Source organism: Rutidosis leptorrhynchoides, chromosome 10, assembly GCF_046630445.1.
Source record: "Rutidosis leptorrhynchoides isolate AG116_Rl617_1_P2 chromosome 10, CSIRO_AGI_Rlap_v1, whole genome shotgun sequence".
Taxonomy (NCBI): domain Eukaryota; kingdom Viridiplantae; phylum Streptophyta; class Magnoliopsida; order Asterales; family Asteraceae; genus Rutidosis; species Rutidosis leptorrhynchoides.
The window spans coordinates 133,326,105-133,337,498 of record NC_092342.1 but is presented as its reverse complement, the minus strand read 5'-3'; the positions used below and the strand labels follow the sequence as shown (position 1 = coordinate 133,337,498).

General features: G+C 33.2%; 2 non-coding genes across 2 annotated transcripts; both read right to left on the bottom strand.

The window, feature by feature from the left end:
* Window positions 1-1,175: 1,175 nt before the first annotated feature.
* Window positions 1,176-1,282, bottom strand: LOC139873706 (small nucleolar RNA R71). The gene has a single exon (XR_011767432.1). It is a non-coding gene; the product is annotated as a small nucleolar RNA R71 (small nucleolar RNA).
* A 1,671-nt stretch (window positions 1,283-2,953) lies between these two features.
* Window positions 2,954-3,060, bottom strand: LOC139873705 (small nucleolar RNA R71). Its single transcript, XR_011767431.1, has one exon. It is a non-coding gene; the product is annotated as a small nucleolar RNA R71 (small nucleolar RNA).
* Between the last annotated feature and the right edge of the window lie 8,334 nt (window positions 3,061-11,394).

Sequence of the window (11,394 nt, the reverse complement as noted above, 5' to 3'; positions counted from 1 at the left end):
TATTTTAGTACTTTTTAAGTTTATACTGTTTTGAATATAGAATTCCTTTTAAGCTTTAATATTTTTAGACGCAACTTTTAATTCTTAGTTTTTAGACTTTTAAATTTCGACGCGCTACGTTCTTTTTATTATTTTTCGACCTTTTATTTTTCGACGTTTTTCGACGCGCTCTTTTTCTTTCTTATTTTTCGCCACTCTAGTTTTTAGGACATAGAATTTTCTATTTCTTATCTAAAATTTCTTTAAATTTCAACGAAAAATTATTTTAAGTGGTTAAATTGATAGACGTCCAAATTTTCTGCTTCGTAGTAATAGTTGGATTTGTTAGTAGCTGAGTTGTGAGCTTCCGATTTAAAGGGTTCTGGCTCCCTGCTGCATCTATTGGCTATTCGAAACGTGGGCAAAAGCAGAAAAGTCTATTAATTTGATAACTTATATAATTTTTTATTTTATAACTAATAGGATATTCAGTGAATGCACTCAGCAAAACGTTCACCACCTTTTATACGTTCACCACTTGTAACCAGATCAAGACATCTAGCAAATATTGTCGCCGTTGATTTTTCTTTAGATTCGTCATCCAGTCGACCAAGTACTCCAATTCAAATTTTCGATAATCCATTTTTTGAACCCGACCTCACAATTGAGAATCCGGAGGATATTCAGGGACAATTCAGAGATCCTGAACCACTAATCTTTCCTCCGGAACCACCAATCATTCAAACAGAGATTGTCGAGGAACAACCCATTAAAACAGAATACTCTAGTGATTCAGATTCAACAAATTCAATCATGGAAAATCTGGAACATCTAAGTTTGGAAGACCGAATGAAGCTAAACACACTGGCCAAGGTCATGCAATTACTCAACCAGACATTAATGCGCCAGATTATGAAATCAAAGGACAAATCCTACACATGGTAACTAATCAATGCCAATTTAGTGGTGCACCGAAGGAATATCCAAACGAACATCTTCGTACCTTTAATAGGATCTGTACTCTATTTAAAATAAGAGAAGTGGAGGATGAACAGATATATCTCATGTTATTTCCCTGGACTTTAAAGGAAGAAGCCAAAGATTGGTTAGAATCGTTACCTGAAGGGGCGATTGATACATGGGACGTTTTAGTTGAAAAATTTCTTAAACAATTCTTTCTGGCATCTAAAGCCGTGAGACTTCAAGGAGAAATAGTTACGTTCACACAAAAGCCAAATGAAACTCTATATGAAGCATGGACAAGATTTGGAAAGTTATTGAGAGGATGTCCACAACATGGTTTAGACACTTGTCAAATAGTACAAATATTCTACCAAGGATGCGACATCACTACACGAAAAGACATCGATATAGCAGCTGGTGGTTCCATTATGAAGAAAACCGCATTAATTACAGGGTAATTATTATTATTATTAAATAAAACCCTAATTAGGGTTTAGTATTTAATTATTTAGTTTAGTTATTTATTTAATTTGTATTTTTAGTTTAATTAGTTTTATTAATATATAAAAATTAATAGTTTTATAAAATAAATAATATAAAAATAAAATTTTTATAAAAATTGTACTTTTTACAACTTTAAGTTTATTTTTATATTTTGTATCTTTTTATTTGTTTTAGCGTAATATTTGTATTTTTCGCTCGTATTTAGTTTTAAGTCATAGTTTTTGCCATAGTTATTTTTATTTCTAGATTCTTAGGCTTTGCCGTAAAATCCTTAAGTGCTTTTTCTCTAGACTAAGATTTAGGTGCTTTAGAATTTTGCGACACCGTTTTAATATTTTAGTACTTTTTAAGTTTATACTGTTTTGAATATAGAATTCCTTTTAAGCTTTAATATTTTTAGACGCAACTTTTAATTCTTAGTTTTTAGACTTTTAAATTTCGACGCGCTACGTTCTTTTTATTATTTTTCGACCTTTTATTTTTCGACGTTTTTCGACGCGCTCTTTTTCTTTCTTATTTTTCGCCACTCTAGTTTTTAGGACATAGAATTTTCTATTTCTTATCTAAAATTTCTTTAAATTTCAACGAAAAATTATTTTAAGTGGTTAAATTGATAGACGTCCAAATTTTCTGCTTCGTAGTAATAGTTGGATTTGTTAGTAGCTGAGTTGTGAGCTTCCGATTTAAAGGGTTCTGGCTCCCTGCTGCATCTATTGGCTATTCGAAACGTGGGCAAAAGCAGAAAAGTCTATTAATTTGATAACTTATATAATTTTTTATTTTATAACTAATAGGATATTCAGTGAATGCACTCAGCAAAACGTTCACCACCTTTTATACGTTCACCACTTGTAACCAGATCAAGACATCTAGCAAATATTGTCGCCGTTGATTTTTCTTTAGATTCGTCATCCAGTCGACCAAGTACTCCAATTCAAATTTTCGATAATCCATTTTTTGAACCCGACCTCACAATTGAGAATCCGGAGGATATTCAGGGACAATTCAGAGATCCTGAACCACTAATCTTTCCTCCGGAACCACCAATCATTCAAACAGAGATTGTCGAGGAACAACCCATTAAAACAGAATACTCTAGTGATTCAGATTCAACAAATTCAATCATGGAAAATCTGGAACATCTAAGTTTGGAAGACCGAATGAAGCTAAACACACTGGCCAAGGTCATGCAATTACTCAACCAGACATTAATGCGCCAGATTATGAAATCAAAGGACAAATCCTACACATGGTAACTAATCAATGCCAATTTAGTGGTGCACCGAAGGAAGATCCAAACGAACATCTTCGTACCTTTAATAGGATCTGTACTCTATTTAAAATAAGAGAAGTGGAGGATGAACAGATATATCTCATGTTATTTCCCTGGACTTTAAAGGAAGAAGCCAAAGATTGGTTAGAATCGTTACCTGAAGGGGCGATTGATACATGGGACGTTTTAGTTGAAAAATTTCTTAAACAATTCTTTCTGGCATCTAAAGCCGTGAGACTTCAAGGAGAAATAGTTACGTTCACACAAAAGCCAAATGAAACTCTATATGAAGCATGGACAAGATTTGGAAAGTTATTGAGAGGATGTCCACAACATGGTTTAGACACTTGTCAAATAGTACAAATATTCTACCAAGGATGCGACATCACTACACGAAAAGACATCGATATAGCAGCTGGTGGTTCCATTATGAAGAAAACCGCAACTGACGCTTACAAAATTATTGATAACACTGCTTCCCACTCACATGAGTGGCACCAAGAAAAAGTTATCATTAGATCATCTAAAGCAGCTAGAGCCGATTCTAGCCATGACTTAGATTCCATTTCCGCAAAAATAGATGCTGTCGAGAGACGAATGGAAAAGATGACTAAAGATATTCACTCAATACGAATTAGTTGTGAGCAGTGTGGAGGACCACATTTGACAAAAGATTGTCTCAGTATTGAACAAACAATGGAACAAAGAGAGAATATTTCATACATAAACCAAAGGCCTGGAAATAATTATCAGAATAATTATCAATCGCCAAGACCAATCTACAATCAAAACCAGAATTATAACCGAAATATTCCATACAACAACCAACAAGGTCCTAGCAATCAGCAAGTACCTAATAATACTTACAATCAGCAAAGACCTATTTTTCAAAATAAACCACCACAAACCGATGATAAAAATCCAAATTTAGAAGACATGATGTCGAAGCTAGTTGAATCTCAAACGCAGTTTTTCTCATCTCAGAAACAAATGAATGAACAAAATGCTCAAGCATTTAGAAATCAACAAGCTTCTATTCAAAACTTGGAACAAGAAGTGAGCAACCTAGCAAGGTTAATAGGTGAAAGAAAACCGGGAAGTCTACCTAGTGATACAAATGCTAACCCCCAAAATGAAACAGCTAAAGCCATTACCACAAGAAGTGGTATTACACTTAAACCACCTGAAATGCCTGTAATTTCTGATGAAGCTATTCCAACTCCACAAGAACCACAATCTGAGCAAGATAAGGAAACAGAACCGGTAGTTGAAAAGGATAATGAAGATAATATAATTAAGGCTAAACCTTATGTTAAACCATACCAACCACCACTTCCTTACCCGAGTAAAATGAAAAAAGAGAGACTTGAAGCCGAGCAATCCAAATTCTTGGAGATATGTTTAAACAAATAAATGTCAATCTTCATTTCATTGATGTAATTTCAGGAATGCTTAGATATGCTAAATTCTTGAAAGATCTAATCACAAATAGAAAGAAAATGGAAGAACTCTCGGCTGTTACTATGAATGCTAATTGTTTTGCAGTGCTGTTGAATAAGATACCAGAAAAATTATCAGATCCAGGAAGTTTCACAATTTCATGTTTTCTAGGTAGTCTTAGTTCAATAGAAGCATTGGCAGACTTAGGTGCTAGTATAAATTTAATGCCGTATTCACTATACGCTAAACTAGACCTTGGAGAATTGAAACCAACACGAATAAGTATACAACTATCAGATCGATCAGTAAAATATCCTAGAGGGATAATGGAGAACATGCTAGTTAAATTTGGTATTTTAGTATTTCCAGTAGATTTTGTTATTCTGGACATGGAAGAAGATTCTTGAGTTCCTCTCATATTAGGAAGACCATTCTTAAACACGGCTAAAGCAATAATAGACGTGTTTGGTAAAAAACTGACCCTAAGTATAGAGGACGAGAGTGTTACCTTTTCTGTTGATAGAGCCATGCAACAACCGCAATCTGCAGATGATACATGTTATTATATTCAAACTATAGATTCACATGAAGAATTATTAGAAGAATTTCCAGAATTACAAGGAACATGAGAATGTTCTTTAGGAGAAGGAACTGAACCAATTGATGAAAATGAAATGTTAGCCGCACTCATGGCTAATGGATATGAACCAACAAAAGAAGAAATTCAAATGCTAAAAGAAGAAGACAGATATCGATATAAATCATCGATAGAAGAACCACCGACATTAGAGTTAAAGCCACTTTCAAACCATTTGGAATATGCTTATTTACATGGTGAATCTGAATTACCTGTAATAATATCGTCTTCTCTTACTGAAAATGAAAAATCTCAACTCATCGCTGTGCTAAAAGCTCATAAACCAGCTATTGCATGGAAGATTCATGATATTAAAGGAATAAGTCCTGCGTATTGCACACATAAAATCCTTATGGAAGAAGGTCATAAAATGTATGTGCAACGCCAACGAAGACTAAATCCTAATATGCAAGATGTTGTTAAGAAAGAAATTATTAAACTGCTTGATGCAGGTTTAATTTATCCAATCTCTGATAGTCCATGGGTAAGTCCAGTTCAATGCGTACCTAAGAAGGGTGGCATGACTGTCATCACAAATGAGAAAAATGAGCTTATTCCTACTAAGACTGTAACAGGATGGCGTTTTTGTATTGATTATAGAAAATTAAATGACGCCACCAGAAAAGATCACTTTCCCTTACCTTTCATTGATCAAATGTTGGAAAGATTAGCTTGAAATAGTTACTATTGTTTTCTTGATGGTTTTTTTGGATATTTTCAAATTCCAATAGCACCCGAGGACCAAGAGAAAACCACATTCACGTGCCCTTATGGTACTTTTGCTTACAAACGCATGCCATTTGGACTTTGCAATGCCCCTGCAACCTTTCAAAGGTGCATGATGACAATTTTTCACAACATGATAGAAGAATGCATGGAAGTTTTCATGGATGACTTTTCAGTCTTCGGTGATACATTTGAATCATGTCTAGTTAATCTTGAACGAATGCTTATTAGATGCGAATAATCAAATCTAGTTCTTAATTGGGAGAAATGCCATTTCATGGTTAAAGAAGGCATCGTTCTTGGTCATAAAATTTCAAAGGAAGGAATTGAAGTGGATAGAGCTAAAGTAGATGTAATTGCTAAACTTCCACATCCCACCAATGTTAGAGGAGTTAGGAGTTTTCTAGGGCATGCAGGTTTTTACGGACGTTTCATAAAAGATTTTTCTAAAATTGCCACTCCTATGAATAAACTCCTAGAAAAGGATGCTCCATTCATCTTTTCAGAAGAATGTATCAAATCTTTTAATATTCTTAAAGAGAAACTCACTAATGCGCCGATCATGATAACTTCAAATTGGAATCTACCATTTGAACTAATGTGCGATGCAAGTGATTTTGCAATGGGAGCCGTTTTAGGACAAAGGATTGAAAAATGATTTCAACCTATTTATTATGCTAGTAAGACGTTACAAGGAGCACAAACGAACTACACAACTACTGAAAAAGAACTCCTTGCTATTGTCTTCGCTTTTGACAAATTTCGTTCATATCTCGTTCTAGCAAAAACGGTGGTCTATACTGACCATTCTGCTCTTAGATACCTATTTTCAAAACAAGATGCCAAGCCACGATTAATCCGTTGGATCTTAATCTTACAAGAGTTCGATATTGAAATCCGAGATAAAAAGGGAGCAGAAAATCTCGCCGCTGATCATCTTTCTCGTCTTGAAAATCCTGAATTAGAAGTTCTAAATGTATCGGCCATACAAGACAACTTTCCTGATGAATATCTATTGAAGATAGATTATAGTGAAAATCCATGGTTTGCAGATTATGCAAACTATTTAGTATGTGGATTCCTTGAAAAGGGTTGTCGTACCAAAAACGAAAGAAATTCTTTAGTGATATAAAACACTATTTCTGGAAAGATCCACATTTGTTTAAAAGTTGTCCCGATAGAATAATACGCCGATGTGTATTCGGGGATGAAGCTAGTAAAATCTTAAACCATTGTCACACAGGACCAACAGAATGGCATTATGGGCCTCAACTTATAGCAAGAAAAGTTTACGATGCTGGATTCTATTGGCCTACAATTTTCAAAGACGCACACCTTCTTTGTAAATCCTGTGATGCTTGTCAAAGGGCCGGAAAAATAAGTCAACGTGATGAAATGCCACAAAATGTCATTCAAGTATGTGAAGTATTTGACATTTGGGTTATTGACTTTACGGGTCCATTTCCAAAATCTCATAATAATCTCTACATTCTCGTTGCCATTGATTATGTATCTAAATGGGCGGAAGCACAAGCTCTCCCAACTAACGATGCACGAGTTGTAGTCAACTTTTTAAAACGTCTTTTTGCAAGGTTCGGAACATCGAAAGCTTTAATAAGTGATCGGGGTACTCATTTTTGTAATAATTGATAAGGCTAAAAAGGAACATATATTTCATAGCAATATCCCTCCTAAATAATAGGTTTTCATATGTAATTGCATTATATTTTCATTGTAATTGTTTAAATAAATAAGTGCGAAGACAAAAGGCGAAAACGAAGATTTGAAGACACAAACGTCCAAAAAGCTCAAATGTTCAAGATACAATTCAAAAGGTTCAATTTATTGATGAAAAACGTCTAAAAATGACAAGAGTACAAGTTACAAAACGCAAAGTACAAGATATTAAATTGTACGCAAGGACGTTCAAAAATCCGGAACCGGGACATGAGTCAACTATCAACGCCCGACGCAACGGACCAAAAATTACAAGTCAACTATGCACAAGAATATAATATAATATTTAAATAATTATATTAATTATTTATATATTATATATATTTAAAAATTATGTCGACAAGCTATGAGACAAATGATCCTGAGCTGGATTTTCAAACTCCGCGACTCGCGGAGTTTGAAGGCTAAAAACTCCACGACTCGCGGAGCTGTCAGAAATCAAAACTCCTATAAAAGGTCACGAATTCTGCGTGTAAAAAATAATAATAATAATAATACTCCCTAGTATAATATAAATAAATATATATATATGTATATATAGTATAGATTAGTGTTATATTAGATTAGTTTGGGTTATGTAAAAGTTATTTTTACGGGTTTTTAAAGTCGGAGCTCTGTCCGTGTAACACTACGCGATAAATAATCAATGTAAGCTATATTCTCCTTTTTAAATTAATGTCTCGTACTTAAGTTATTATTATGCTTATTTGACCCAAAGTAATCATGATGTTGGACTAAATATTAAAGATGGGGTAATTGGGTTTTGTACCATAATTGGGGTTTGGACAAAAGAACGACACTTGTGGAAATTAGACTATGGGCTATTAATGGGCTTTATATTAAACTAACGATACCTCGTTAATTTAATATAAAGGTTATGATTTGAAGTATCTATATATAACCACATACGCTTAATCGGACACGATGGGCGGGATATTTATAAGTACGAATTATTGTTCATTTGACCGGACACGGGGATGGATTAATAGTCAATGGACTCATTAAAATAGGGGTGGATTACATTCAAGAGTAATTGGTGTAATTGTTACCAAAGTATTAAAACCTTGGTTTACACACAGTCGATAACCTGGTGTATTCATTAAGCAAAGTATTAAGACCTTGTTACAGTTCGAATCCCCAGTTAGTTGGAATATTTGACTTCGGGTATAAGGTTAAATTTGCCGAGCAGTTTATAATTATGACCGATGAACTATTATGGACAAAAACCGGATAGGTTTCAAATACATCCAGGACAAAGGACAATTAGCCCAGGACAATAAATTAAAATCAAAACGTCTAACATCATGGTTACGGAAGTTTAAATAAGCATAATATATTTTATTTCATTTTTCCTCGTACTTTTATTTATTGTCATTTCAATTATTGTTATTTATTTTATATTGTTATTTAAATATCGTCATTTACTATATGCTTCGCTTAAAATATAAATCGACAAACCGGTCATTAAACGGTAAACCCCCTTTTATATATTATTATATATAATTATATATATTTTGTACAAATATAGTTGTTTAAAAATATAGTGTGCAATAAGCCCGCTCCCTGTGGAACGAACCGGACTTACTAAAAACTATACTACTCTATGATTAGGTACACTGTCTATAGTGTTGTAGCAAGGTTTAGGTATATCCCATTTGTAAATAAATAATTAAAACTTGTATAATTTGTAACGTATTTCGTAGTAAAATATAGTACTATCACGTACCCCCACGCTACCACATCAAGTTTTTGGCGCCGCTGCCGGGGACTTGGCGAAACGCTATATTTTTAATATATATTTGTATAAATATATTTTTAGAAAAACAATATCAAAAAAAAAAAAATAAAAAAAAAATATATATATATATAAATCTAGTTTTACTATTTTTATTTATAAAATTATAAAGTAGTTCTATTTTTATTTTAGTTTTTAAATATAAGTTTTTATTATATAAATATTTAGATTTTAAAACAGAAAAAAAAACACGTCGAATTAAAAACTGTACCAGAGTTGAATTTTAGAACCCCGCGACTCGCGGGGTTTGCTGCTTGAAATACCGCGACTCGCGGAGACACTCTGACACGGGTACACAGAACCCTAATCAGGCATTAATTACGGGTAATTATTATAATTATTATTATAAAACCCTAATTAGATTTTAATTAAATATTTATTTTAGTTTTTATTATTATTTTGTTTAATTAGTTTTATTAAATTATAAAATTAATAGTTTTAATAAATAAATAATATAAAAATAATATTTTTATAAAAATTGTACTTTTTACAACTTTTGGTATATTTTTATATTTTGTCACTTTTTAATCGTTTTAGCGTAATATTTGTATTTTTAGCTCATATTTAGTTTTAAACTTAGTTTTTGCCATAGTTATTTTTACTTCTAGATTTTTAGGCTTTGCCGTAAAATCCCTTAAGTGCTTTTTCTTTAGACTAAGATTTAGGTGCTTTAGAATTTTGCGACGCCGTTTTTATATTTTAGTACCTTTTTAAGTTATTACCATTTGGGATATAGTTTTTCTTTTAAGCTTTAATATTTTTAGACGCAACTTTTAATTCTTAGTTTTTAATTCCTTTTTAAGTTACGACGCGCTATTTTCTTATTTTTATTTTTCGATGTTTTTCGACGCGCATTCTTTTTCTTTCTTATTTCTCGACGCTTTAGTTTTTAGGACTTAGAAATTTTCTCTATTTCTTATCTAATATCTCAAACAGAAAGAAAAATTATTAATTGGTTAAATTAATGGACGTTGACAATTTTCTGCTTCGTAGTAATAGTTGGATTTGTTAGTGGCTGAGTTGTGAGCTTCCGATTTAAAGGGTTCTGGCTCCCTGCTGCATCTTTTGGCTATTCGAAACGTGGGCAAAAGCAGAAAAGTCTATTAATTGGACAACTTATATAAGTTTTTCTATTTTTATAACTAATAGGATAATTAGTAAATGCACCACATTGTAGCTAAAATTTAGCCATCGCAATAAAATGGAAAATTTTGAAAACAAGGCTATGGAAACTCTTTTTGATATCCAAAATCAATTAAATCAATACTCTCAAACGAGTGTTGATGACAATTATCACTCAAACGAGTGTTCGGTCAATCTTGGATCACGAATGACGAAACAATAACTGGTTTTGAAATCTGTGGAGATTATCACTCAACATGGGAATGTTATTATTACGTTCCTATGAAAAATTACGCACCCACGGAACCTGAATGGAATGATTATGAAGAATACAATTCAAATTGGGATTATTCCCAAGAATATATCCAAACTCAACAACCAGTAGACGAGGAAAATTACGTGTCTGAAAATTTATTAGACAATATGAAAATCAAACTCGAAGAACTCAATGCTCAAAATGAACAAATGAGAGAGTTTGTAAACCGGCAAGCTGAAACTCTATCAGACTACACACCTGTTGATCTGAGGAGTCGTGTGCAAGAAAATCTCATATCATCGAATTTTGATGAATTCGAGAGCTCCGAAATCACCAACTATCCCGATGATACTTTTTATTCAGTCTTACCAATTTCACAACATATCGACACATTAGCCTCTACCGACGAAATCATCGATCTATCAATGGATAAAGAAGAAGTAAGGGTAACAAATTGGTACTCTTGGGAATACGATAACGTTGAAAATTTTACCCCCAAGGCCAAACTGAACTTCACCATTCCACAACCTTCCAACCCAATATTCTCAATAGACGAGTCATCCACCTGAAATGAACTACGAGCTGTAATAGATAATAACACCTCGAATTTCACCCAATTGGGTAATAGAGGTGAAAACTTTGACGTCGAAAATAAAAGGAAGAAAACGTTAGAAATTGTCCACCCTATAATATGTATGTCGGTGTATATCGATCCATTTGACCAAGAACCAGAAAAGAGACATATCCATTTACTAAAAGCTACACTTAAAAAAGAATTAAGTAGTGACGATCGGGTGGGTCTAAACTTTAAACCCATTAATATATTTTATACCACCCGAGATGTAAATAACTGGCTCACTATTTTAATTCGTGGAACTTATTCTACCGACTTCACATGTCGTCAGCTAAGTGTGGGGAAGTTTAACCCCACTTAACGTTAAATTAGGGGTTCGGGTTAGTGC